Source organism: Salminus brasiliensis, chromosome 1 (assembly GCF_030463535.1).
Source record: "Salminus brasiliensis chromosome 1, fSalBra1.hap2, whole genome shotgun sequence".
Classification (NCBI taxonomy): Eukaryota; Metazoa; Chordata; class Actinopteri; order Characiformes; family Bryconidae; genus Salminus; species Salminus brasiliensis.
The window spans coordinates 99227829-99240182 of NC_132878.1; the positions used below are offsets into that span (position 1 = coordinate 99227829).

Sequence of the window (12354 nt, forward strand, 5' to 3'; positions counted from 1 at the left end):
CTACAGGCAGGACTCCTCCTCACGCTCTGTGTCACATTTTATTGTTAAAGCTACAATATATATGGCTAACATATCCTTATTTTATAAATAGTTAAATTAATCAGGGTAATGATATTATAACATAGAAAGAACAATAATGTGCCCTGAATACGAGAGTACCCCCTACTGCGACTCTACCTTAACGACCCTCAAGACATAAAGCCTGACCTTTGTCTAACCTGGGAACCAGGCAAACAAACAAAGAGAAAATCATGGCATTAAAATGTCTTTCAGTTCAGGAAATTAAGACAACAACAAAACTACTGCCCTGAATCAGTGCTGTGATTTAAGCAATATTCAAATCAAATCAAAGATGAGCCATTATCTAAATCAGTTTAAGGAGACCTGAAACTCGTGTATGTTAACATCGACTATGAAGCCGGTTTGAAAAAGCCCATGACTGCCTGTACAAGAGGAGCACATCTGGGACAGCTGCTAAAAGCGCTGACATGTTAATGATGACTGACAGTGCTAGCGAGGCTCCTCAGCTACTGCGCTAACAGGTTTATGTAAGAGAGTAACCCGAGGCTTCAAAATTCGCAAGCAGAAAGCGAACACCTCTGAATGCTCACCGGCTGACCCTGATGGAGGAGAATGTGCGACTGTGCGACGCTCTAGAACAACACCACTCACAAAACACCCAGCAAGCCGCACTGCTTACCCAGAGAATGTGACTATGCCTTCTAATTAGTTCTCCACAATTTCTCCAACCACCACCACTACTACTACTACTACTACTACTACTACCACTACTACTACTACTACTAGTGTCAGCTTCGTCTCTGGATCTGAGCAGATACAGTAACCAGCCCTGATCCACCTTAACGCTCAACAGTCTGCAGCTGCAGAGCTCCGGAGCTCCACTGAGGAGCCAATCAGACCGCAGAACTCCGGCAGGAGCCAATAGCGTTACAGCTGGCAGCTAGCTGTCAAAATAAAAGTCCTGTAGCGCCGTGATGCTTCCCGTTTTTCACTATTACATTTCACAAACACAGCACACTTCCCGTTTCAGTGTCAGAATTTCAACATTGACTGATGTCTGATTGACTGAGGTTATACAGTTATACTGATGATGTACTGCAACCTTAATGTAAAGTTGATTCAATGATTTTTGTGTTTTAGAAAATGCTTTCCAATAAATCGCAGGAAAAACATACAATTTCAACCTTGTATTACCTAAGCAATTAGCCCTCAGATATTTTGCAAAGTTGGCAACTATGGGTCCTAAAGGTTTATAATAATTATAATTTTAACTATATTTAATTTTTCTAACATTAGTCACTATGTATCAAATGTGCATCATTCTTTAAATAAATTAATATGCATATTATATATGAAACTGTAGCATGAATTTGCTATAAATATAGATACAAAAGCCAAACATTTACATGTAACTCCTTTAAAACACTGGCATCGTTTACATTTATGGCGTTTAGCAGACGCTGTTCTCCAGAGACAGAGACTGCTTGCTACAGAGTAAGAAAGAAAAAAAGCAAATGGGATCACTCCTGAATCCTGTTCCTGCCCACCTATAGGCAGAAGCTGAAACAGAGGCCGTCCACCAGCAGGTCCACCAGTGGTTTATTGCTGGTTGGATCAATTAGAATCTATGCTATTCTTAAAAGGCTTACAGCAGACTTATAGCGCCTATAACTGCTAGATGTCCAAGTGGTGTTCAGAAAATATAGACACTTGGTTAAAGTTCAAAGGCAAGCCTGGTCTGATGTCCACCCCAGGCCACAGACAGGCTAAAGCTAGATAAGGGTTAGGATTTAATCAGTATCAAATTGTGACAGCACTACCTAAAACCTAATATCTACTAAACATAAAAACACCAAATTCAAAATCAGTAATTGTGAATGAATTATGACTGATCAACATTTAGTATTAAATAAACATTCAATTTAATTCATATTTACAGGCCGGCAGAACCCTGTTCAGAAATTTTGCAGTGTGAAGTACCATGAAGGACCATGCCTGAAACAGGAAAGCAAACGTTGTTGAACATGAAACATGAAAGTGTAGGGTTTCTGTGGGGAGGAGGAAGAGTAAGTGTGTGGTCCATTTCCCAAAATTCAGTTATGATACAACTTTAATTGTAGGAGATTTTAAAACTCTTTTTAAAGGGCTGACATACGTTTTATGTGTTTCCTATTACAAAGTTTCTATAAAGCTGCTTTTCAACATGAGGTCTAAAAAGTAGTATACAAATACATTTGAGTTGATATACATTATAACATATACCTTCTTTCCAACAGTTTTACCTAAGTTTTTTCTTTTACCACCTACACCCTTCAATATAAAATAATAATAAATAAAATAATCTGTTGAATTATTGAGAAGCTTATTGGTCTATTTTCTTATTGTGATAAAGAGGTCACATGCTGACTTCTGTGAGGTTTTATGTGAATTTAAAATCCAAATCATTTTGTTCTGGGGCTCACAGCTTTTTATATGTAATATGACATTTTATTAAAGTGTAATAATTGTTAAATGAGTTTAGTAAATAATGTTCAGTTTCAGCAAATACGTTTTCAACTAAGTTATTTAATATCAGACCTCTCAGTTGTTTGTAATATTTGTCTTGGGTTAATTTCTAAAATAAAGTCTCTGTGCATGGATAGCTCAGTGTTTCTGGAAAGCAAAGACTGTGCTGTTCATTTATTTTGTAGTTTCCTTGATTTTGGAATTTCTTATTTTGTAGTTTTCTTGATTTTGGTCCACGGTTACGTGGAATTAATTTTGACTTCTTTTAGCAAAACCTGTACACTTTTTGACTCAGGTCTGATGAGCACAATATATGGTGAGGAATAAGTTGATTTTAGTACCCCAACTGAATGAAAATGGCACTGAATTACCTTGTTTTATTGGTGGCTATGAAGAGCTGCCATCTTGCAAGACAGTCTTTTACGACTCCTCTACTCTTGATATTCCTGATTTAATTCAGCACATCTTACAAAAGAATCTCTATTAAGAGACTGAAATGCAATGCTCCACTTTAAAAGGTAGAACATCTGGATTTGGACTGTAGACCGGATTTGGCATTCAGCACACAATCACATTTTGTTTTATGAAAACATTTCTGAAACTGTTTAAACTGTTTTTTTTTTTTGTCCTCTACAAAAAAAAAGTTATCCATATTTTTAAATTTGGGTTGACCCTGGTGTGGGTTTAGATGCGTCACTGCTTTTTTAAAATGCACTTGTGTTTCTTAAATAGATTTGAACGGCTGAAGCTCTTCGCACAGTGTGAGCAGTGATACGGCTTCTCTTCTGTGTGAATAAGCTGGTGTTGAAGGAGAGTACTTTGGCGAATAAAACTCTTCGCACAGTGTGAGCAGTGATATGGTTTTTCTCCTGTGTGAATGCGCTGGTGTTGAAGGAGAGAACTCTGATCATTAAAACTCTTCCCACAGTCTGAGCAGTGATATGGTTTCTCTCCTGTGTGAATGCGCTGGTGTTGTTGAAGAGTATTCTGATGATTAAAACTCTTTCCACAGTCTGAACAGTAATATGGTTTAACTCCTGTGTGAATGCGCTGATGTTGAAGGAGAGTACTCTGTCGATTAAAACTCTTCCCACAGTCTGAACAGTAATATGGCTTCACTCCAGTGTGAGTGAGCTGGTGGTTGTTAAGAGTACTCTGTTGATTAAAACTCCTTCCACAGTCTGAGCAGTGATATGGCTTCTCTCCTGTGTGAATGCGCTGGTGTTGTTGGAGAGTACTCTGTTGATTGAAACTCTTCCCACAGTCTGAGCAGTGATATGGCTTCTCTCCTGTATGAATGCGCTGGTGTTGAAGGAGATTACTCTGTTGATTAAAACTCTTCCCACAGTCTGAGCAGTGATATGGCTTCTCTCCTGTGTGAATGCGCTGGTGTGTGTTGAGATAACTCTGATGACTAAAACTCTTCCCACAGTCTGCGCAGTGGTGCGTTTTCCTTTTGCCTGTACGTTTTTGCATTTGTCGGCAAGAAACATGAGAAGATGTTTGCTGAGTATTTGAGATTTTTCTAGATGACATGTTCTTTCAGCAGCTTAACTTCTTTGTGAAATCATCATGCATTTAAGTCAAATTTCAGCCAGGTAGGAAAGTCAGCACGAGGAGCAGAAGATGACTTGGAAACAAGATGGAAATTATTTCTGGAAGAAACAAAGAAAAAAGAAAGCCTAAGCTCAATGCAAAATGTAGGAGAATCCTAGTTTAGGGTGGGAAATGGAAAGCACTGAATATAAACAATGAAACAAAGCATTAGGTTCAGACTTTCAACTTTTCCCTCAATGAAGGTGCTAATTTGTAGGCTTGTATCTTCATTAAATTATAAGATAAACAGAGAAACAATGTTTTGTTGACTTTCAAATGAATTCAGCACCTTTACCTTCACCTTATCGGACCTGCAGGACCTCGTCACTGTACAGTCAGCTTTGGAATTCTGAAGTTCTGTTCTGAAGTATGATGTTTATCTATGACAGTGATGGTTTGTAGAAATCATGTATACTTTATATGGTTAACTTTAAACTTCCCTCTCCTGACGGTCATCTTATCAGTAAGAATGCAGTATGGGTTCTCCAGGACTGTCAACTAAACCATCAACCCCCTGAATGGTTCTCAGACTTAACAACGTCCCTCTTAACAGCCCTCAATCACCCACCATCTCTTAATCTACCAGCCATTGACCAGCAACCCCCACCCAATCTACACATCCATCAGGAAGAACTTCATTCTGGTCTAAAATGAACTGCTATGATCCTCAAATAACTGCACATTAATTCCCACATTGTGGAACATCTGTTTCTACACTCATTCTACAGTATTAAATAAACATTAAATTTAATTCATATTTACAGGCCGGCAGAACCCTGTTCAGAAATTTTGCAGTGTGAAGTACCATGAAGGACCATGCCTGAAACAGGAAAGCAAACGTTGTTGAACATGAAACATGAAAGTGTAGGGTTTCTGTGGGGAGGAGGAAGAGTAAGTGTGTGGTCCATTTCCCAAAATTCAGTTATGATACAACTTTAATTGTAGGAGATTTTAAAACACTTTTTAAAGGGCTGACATACGTTTTATGTGTTTCCTATTACAAAGTTTCTATAAAGCTGCTTTTCAACATGAGGTCTAAAAAGTAGTATACAAATACATTTGAGTTGATATACATTATAACATATACCTTCTTTCCAACAGTTTTACCTAAGTTTTTTCTTTTACCACCTACACCCTTCAATATAAAATAATAATAAATAAAATAATCTGTTGAATTATTGAGAAGCTTATTGGTCTATTTTCTTATTGTGATAAAGAGGTCACATGCTGACTTCTGTGAGGTTTTATGTGAATTTAAAATCCAAATCATTTTGTTCTGGGGCTCATAGCTTTTTATATGTAATATGACATTTTATTAAAGTGTAATAACTGTTAAATGAGTTTAGTAAATAATGTTCAGTTTCAGCAAATACGTTTTCAACTAAGTTATTTAATATCAGACCTCTCAGTTGTTTGTAATATTTGTCTTGGGTTAATTTCTAAAATAAAGTCTCTGTGCATGGATAGCTCAGTGTTTCTGGAAAGCAAAGACTGTGTTGTTCATTTATTTTGTAGTTTCCTTGATTTTGGAATTTCTTATTTTGTAGTTTTCTTGATTTTGGTCCACGGTTACGTGGAATTAATTTTGACTTCTTTTAGCAAAACCTGTACACTTTTTGACTCAGGTCTGATGAGCACAATATATGGTGAGGAATAAGTTGATTTTAGTACCCCAACTGAATGAAAATGGCACTGAATTACCTTGTTTTATTGGTGGCTATGAAGAGCTGCCATCTTGCAAGACAGTCTTGTACGACTCCTCTACTCTTGATATTCCTGATTTAATTCAGCACATCTTACAAAAGAATCTCTATTAAGAGACTGAAATGCAATGCTCCACTTTAAAAGGTAGAACATCTGGATTTGGACTGTAGACTGGATTTGGCATTCAGCACACAATCACATTTTGTTTTATGAAAACATTTCTGAAACTGTTTAAACTGTTTTTTTTTTTTGCCCTCTACAAAAAAAAAGTTATCCATATTTTTAAATTTGGGTTGACCCTGGTGTGGGTTTAGATGCGTCACTGCTTTTTTAAAATGCACTTGTGTTTCTTAAATAGATTTGAACGGCTGAAGCTCTTCGCACAGTGTGAGCAGTGATACGGCTTCTCTTCTGTGTGAATAAGCTGGTGTTGAAGGAGAGTACTTTGGCGAATAAAACTCTTCCCACAGTCTGAACAGTAATATGGTTTAACTCCTGTGTGAATGCGCTGATGTTGAAGGAGAGTACTCTGTCGATTAAAACTCTTCCCACAGTCTGAACAGTAATATGGCTTCACTCCAGTGTGAGTGAGCTGGTGGTTGTTAAGAGTACTCTGTTGATTAAAACTCCTTCCACAGTCTGAGCAGTGATATGGCTTCTCTCCTGTGTGAATGCGCTGGTGTTGAAGGAGATTACTCTGTCGATTAAAACTCTTCTCACAGTCTGAGCAGTGATATGGCTTCTCTCCTGTGTGAATGCGCTGGTGTTGAAGGAGAGAACTCTGTTGATGGAAACTCTTCTCACAGTCTGAGCAGTGATATGGCTTCTCTCCTGTGTGAATGCGCTGGTGTTTTTTCAGATGACTCTGTTGAGTAAAACTCTTCCCACAGTCTGAGCAGTGATATGGCTTCTCTCCTGTATGAATGCGCTGGTGTGTGTTGAGATAACTCTGATAACTAAAACTCTTCCCACAGTCTGAGCAGTGATATGGCTTCTCTCCTGTATGAATGCGCTGGTGTTGTTGGAGAGTACTCTGTTGATTGAAACTCTTCCCACAGTCTGAGCAGTGATATGGCTTCTCTCCTGTATGAATGCGCTGGTGTTGAAGGAGATTACTCTGTTGATTAAAACTCTTCCCACAGTCTGAGCAGTGATATGGCTTCTCTCCTGTATGAATGCGCTGGTGTTGAAGGAGATTACTCTGTTGATTGAAACTCTTCCCACAGTCTGAGCAGTGATATGGCTTCTCTCCTGTGTGAATGCGCTGGTGTGTGTTGAGATTACTCTGATGACTAAAACTCCTTCCACAGTCTGAGCAGTGATATGGCTTCTCTCCTGTGTGAATGCGCTGGTGTTGTTGGAGAGTACTCTGTTGATTGAAACTCTTCTCACAGTCTGAGCAGTGATATGGCTTCTCTCCTGTATGAATGCGCTGGTGTGTGTTGAGATAACTCTGATGACTAAAACTCTTCCCACAGTCTGCGCAGTGGTGCGTTTTCCTTTTGCCTGTACGTTTTTGCATTTGTCGGCAAGAAACATGAGAAGATGTTTGCTGAGTATTTGAGATTTTTCTAGATGACATGTTCTTTCAGCAGCTTAACTTCTTTGTGAAATCATCATGCATTTAAGTCAAATTTCAGCCAGGTAGGAAAGTCAGCACGAGGAGCAGAAGATGACTTGGAAACAAGATGGAAATTATTTCTGGAAGAAACAAAGAAAAAAGAAAGCCTAAGCTCAATGCAAAATGTAGGAGAATCCTAGTTTAGGGTGGGAAATGGAAAGCACTGAATATAAACAATGAAACAAAGCATTAGGTTCAGACTTTCAACTTTTCCCTCAATGAAGGTGCTAATTTGTAGGCTTGTATCTTCATTAAATTATAAGATAAACAGAGAAACAATGTTTTGTTGACTTTCAAATGAATTCAGCACCTTTACCTTCACCTTATCGGACCTGCAGGACCTCGTCACTGTACAGTCAGCTTTGGAATTCTGAAGTTCTGTTCTGAAGTATGATGTTTATCTATGACAGTGATGGTTTGTAGAAATCATGTATACTTTATATGGTTAACTTTAAACTTCCCTCTCCTGACGGTCATCTTATCAGTAAGAATGCAGTATGGGTTCTCCAGGACTGTCAACTAAACCATCAACCCCCTGAATGGTTCTCAGACTTAACAACGTCCCTCTTAACAGCCCTCAATCACCCACCATCTCTTAATCTACCAGCCATTGACCAGCAACCCCCACCCAGTCTACACATCCATCAGGAAGAACTTCATTCTGGTCTAAAATGAACTGCTATGATCCTCAAATAACTGCACATTAATTCCCACATTGTGGAACATCTGTTTCTACACTCATTCCACCTCCATGCTGAATCTCATCATCTATTTTACACAGAGTTTTATAAAGCCTCATAAAGATATACTTTCTGTACACAGACAGACTCTGGCGTGGAGAAACACATGAGCATAAAGGAGAGATCTCTACAGTCAGCATGAAGGAGTTTAGAGACAACAGCAGCACAATCTCACTTTAACCCCCCAGACCAGAGAACTATTACCCCAATAAACCAACTGCCAGGGTTTCTAAGTAGCTGAAAGCTCCTGTAGATCTGAAACCCAGCAGAAACCAACTGTTCATCAAAGCTAACTAGGAGAAGATCATCAAGCAGCTCCTGGACGAAGCTGCTTCTGTGTTCTCTTCAATGTTGCTCCTTCTGAAAGGGTTTCTATGTGTCTAAGAGTAAATGTAGAACAGTGTGATGAAGAGTGGAGCACATCCATACCTTCAACAGTAGAGCTGATGGTGTTCCTCCAGCAGAGCAGTCTGAGCACAGAGGTGTGGACTGCTGATCACAGCTGGATCTGCTGCTTCTCCACTTTACTGGAGACCGGGCTACAGTTAGCCCCACCTTCCATATTCTCCTACAGAGAAGCTCTTCATGGTAAAAGAGCGGCCAGCAGATGTCCAGAGTCCGCTGGATGAAACTATTAGAAGATGTGGATCAATAGATCTCAATGGCTTCGTCTCTGGATCTGAGCAGATACAGTAACCAGCCCTGATCCACCTTAACGCTCAACAGTCTGCAGCTGCAGAGCTCCGGAGCTCCACTGAGGAGCCAATCAGACCGCAGAACTCCGGCAGGAGCCAATAGCGTTACAGCTGGCAGCTAGCTGTCAAAATAAAAGTCCTGTAGCGCCGTGATGCTTCCCGTTTTTCACTATTACATTTCACAAACACAGCACACTTCCCGTTTCAGTGTCAGAATTTCAACATTGACTGATGTCTGATTGACTGAGGTTATACAGTTATACTGATGATGTACTGCAACCTTAATGTAAAGTTGATTCAATGATTTTTGTGTTTTAGAAAATGCTTTCCAATAAATCGCAGGAAAAACATACAATTTCAACCTTGTATTACCTAAGCAATTAGCCCTCAGATATTTTGCAAAGTTGGCAACTATGGGTCCTAAAGGTTTATAATAATTATAATTTTAACTATATTTAATTTTTCTAACATTAGTCACTATGTATCAAATGTGCATCATTCTTTAAATAAATTAATATGCATATTATATATGAAACTGTAGCATGAATTTGCTATAAATATAGATACAAAAGCCAAACATTTACATGTAACTCCTTTAAAACACTGGCATCGTTTACATTTATGGCGTTTAGCAGACGCTGTTCTCCAGAGACAGAGACTGCTTGCTACAGAGTAAGAAAGAAAAAAAGCAAATGGGATCACTCCTGAATCCTGTTCCTGCCCACCTATAGGCAGAAGCTGAAACAGAGGCCGTCCACCAGCAGGTCCACCAGTGGTTTATTGCTGGTTGGATCAATTAGAATCTATGCTATTCTTAAAAGGCTTACAGCAGACTTATAGCGCCTATAACTGCTAGATGTCCAAGTGGTGTTCAGAAAATATAGACACTTGGTTAAAGTTCAAAGGCAAGCCTGGTCTGATGTCCACCCCAGGCCACAGACAGGCTAAAGCTAGATAAGGGTTAGGATTTAATCAGTATCAAATTGTGACAGCACTACCTAAAACCTAATATCTACTAAACATAAAAACACCAAATTCAAAATCAGTAATTGTGAATGAATTATGACTGATCAACATTTAGTATTAAATAAACATTCAATTTAATTCATATTTACAGGCCGGCAGAACCCTGTTCAGAAATTTTGCAGTGTGAAGTACCATGAAGGACCATGCCTGAAACAGGAAAGCAAACGTTGTTGAACATGAAACATGAAAGTGTAGGGTTTCTGTGGGGAGGAGGAAGAGTAAGTGTGTGGTCCATTTCCCAAAATTCAGTTATGATACAACTTTAATTGTAGGAGATTTTAAAACTCTTTTTAAAGGGCTGACATACGTTTTATGTGTTTCCTATTACAAAGTTTCTATAAAGCTGCTTTTCAACATGAGGTCTAAAAAGTAGTATACAAATACATTTGAGTTGATATACATTATAACATATACCTTCTTTCCAACAGTTTTACCTAAGTTTTTTCTTTTACCACCTACACCCTTCAATATAAAATAATAATAAATAAAATAATCTGTTGAATTATTGAGAAGCTTATTGGTCTATTTTCTTATTGTGATAAAGAGGTCACATGCTGACTTCTGTGAGGTTTTATGTGAATTTAAAATCCAAATCATTTTGTTCTGGGGCTCACAGCTTTTTATATGTAATATGACATTTTATTAAAGTGTAATAATTGTTAAATGAGTTTAGTAAATAATGTTCAGTTTCAGCAAATACGTTTTCAACTAAGTTATTTAATATCAGACCTCTCAGTTGTTTGTAATATTTGTCTTGGGTTAATTTCTAAAATAAAGTCTCTGTGCATGGATAGCTCAGTGTTTCTGGAAAGCAAAGACTGTGCTGTTCATTTATTTTGTAGTTTCCTTGATTTTGGAATTTCTTATTTTGTAGTTTTCTTGATTTTGGTCCACGGTTACGTGGAATTAATTTTGACTTCTTTTAGCAAAACCTGTACACTTTTTGACTCAGGTCTGATGAGCACAATATATGGTGAGGAATAAGTTGATTTTAGTACCCCAACTGAATGAAAATGGCACTGAATTACCTTGTTTTATTGGTGGCTATGAAGAGCTGCCATCTTGCAAGACAGTCTTTTACGACTCCTCTACTCTTGATATTCCTGATTTAATTCAGCACATCTTACAAAAGAATCTCTATTAAGAGACTGAAATGCAATGCTCCACTTTAAAAGGTAGAACATCTGGATTTGGACTGTAGACCGGATTTGGCATTCAGCACACAATCACATTTTGTTTTATGAAAACATTTCTGAAACTGTTTAAACTGTTTTTTTTTTTTGTCCTCTACAAAAAAAAAGTTATCCATATTTTTAAATTTGGGTTGACCCTGGTGTGGGTTTAGATGCGTCACTGCTTTTTTAAAATGCACTTGTGTTTCTTAAATAGATTTGAACGGCTGAAGCTCTTCGCACAGTGTGAGCAGTGATACGGCTTCTCTTCTGTGTGAATAAGCTGGTGTTGAAGGAGAGTACTTTGGCGAATAAAACTCTTCGCACAGTGTGAGCAGTGATATGGTTTTTCTCCTGTGTGAATGCGCTGGTGTTGAAGGAGAGAACTCTGATCATTAAAACTCTTCCCACAGTCTGAGCAGTGATATGGTTTCTCTCCTGTGTGAATGCGCTGGTGTTGTTGAAGAGTATTCTGATGATTAAAACTCTTTCCACAGTCTGAACAGTAATATGGTTTAACTCCTGTGTGAATGCGCTGATGTTGAAGGAGAGTACTCTGTCGATTAAAACTCTTCCCACAGTCTGAACAGTAATATGGCTTCACTCCAGTGTGAGTGAGCTGGTGGTTGTTAAGAGTACTCTGTTGATTAAAACTCCTTCCACAGTCTGAGCAGTGATATGGCTTCTCTCCTGTGTGAATGCGCTGGTGTTGTTGGAGAGTACTCTGTTGATTGAAACTCTTCCCACAGTCTGAGCAGTGATATGGCTTCTCTCCTGTATGAATGCGCTGGTGTTGAAGGAGATTACTCTGTTGATTAAAACTCTTCCCACAGTCTGAGCAGTGATATGGCTTCTCTCCTGTGTGAATGCGCTGGTGTGTGTTGAGATAACTCTGATGACTAAAACTCTTCCCACAGTCTGCGCAGTGGTGCGTTTTCCTTTTGCCTGTACGTTTTTGCATTTGTCGGCAAGAAACATGAGAAGATGTTTGCTGAGTATTTGAGATTTTTCTAGATGACATGTTCTTTCAGCAGCTTAACTTCTTTGTGAAATCATCATGCATTTAAGTCAAATTTCAGCCAGGTAGGAAAGTCAGCACGAGGAGCAGAAGATGACTTGGAAACAAGATGGAAATTATTTCTGGAAGAAACAAAGAAAAAAGAAAGCCTAAGCTCAATGCAAAATGTAGGAGAATCCTAGTTTAGGGTGGGAAATGGAAAGCACTGAATATAAACAATGAAACAAAGCATTAGGTTCAGACTTTCAACTTTTCC

General features: G+C 38.5%; 1 protein-coding gene across 2 annotated transcripts in view; it reads right to left on the reverse strand.

The window, feature by feature from the left end:
• Positions 1-4080: 4080 nt before the first annotated feature.
• The window catches only part of LOC140570341 (uncharacterized), a 62943-nt gene continuing 54669 nt past the window's right edge, over positions 4081-12354 (reverse strand). Inside the window, exons 1-3 of one of the 2 annotated variants that reach the window (XR_011980644.1) lie at positions 8617-8927; positions 5824-7527; positions 4081-4181 (exon numbers count right to left, since the gene is read on the reverse strand). The gene's annotated coding sequence lies outside the window, so the exon portion shown is untranslated. Of the gene's footprint in view, positions 4943-5823; positions 7528-8616 lie in introns of those variants that run through there. The other variant, XR_011980643.1, reaches the window with a different exon arrangement.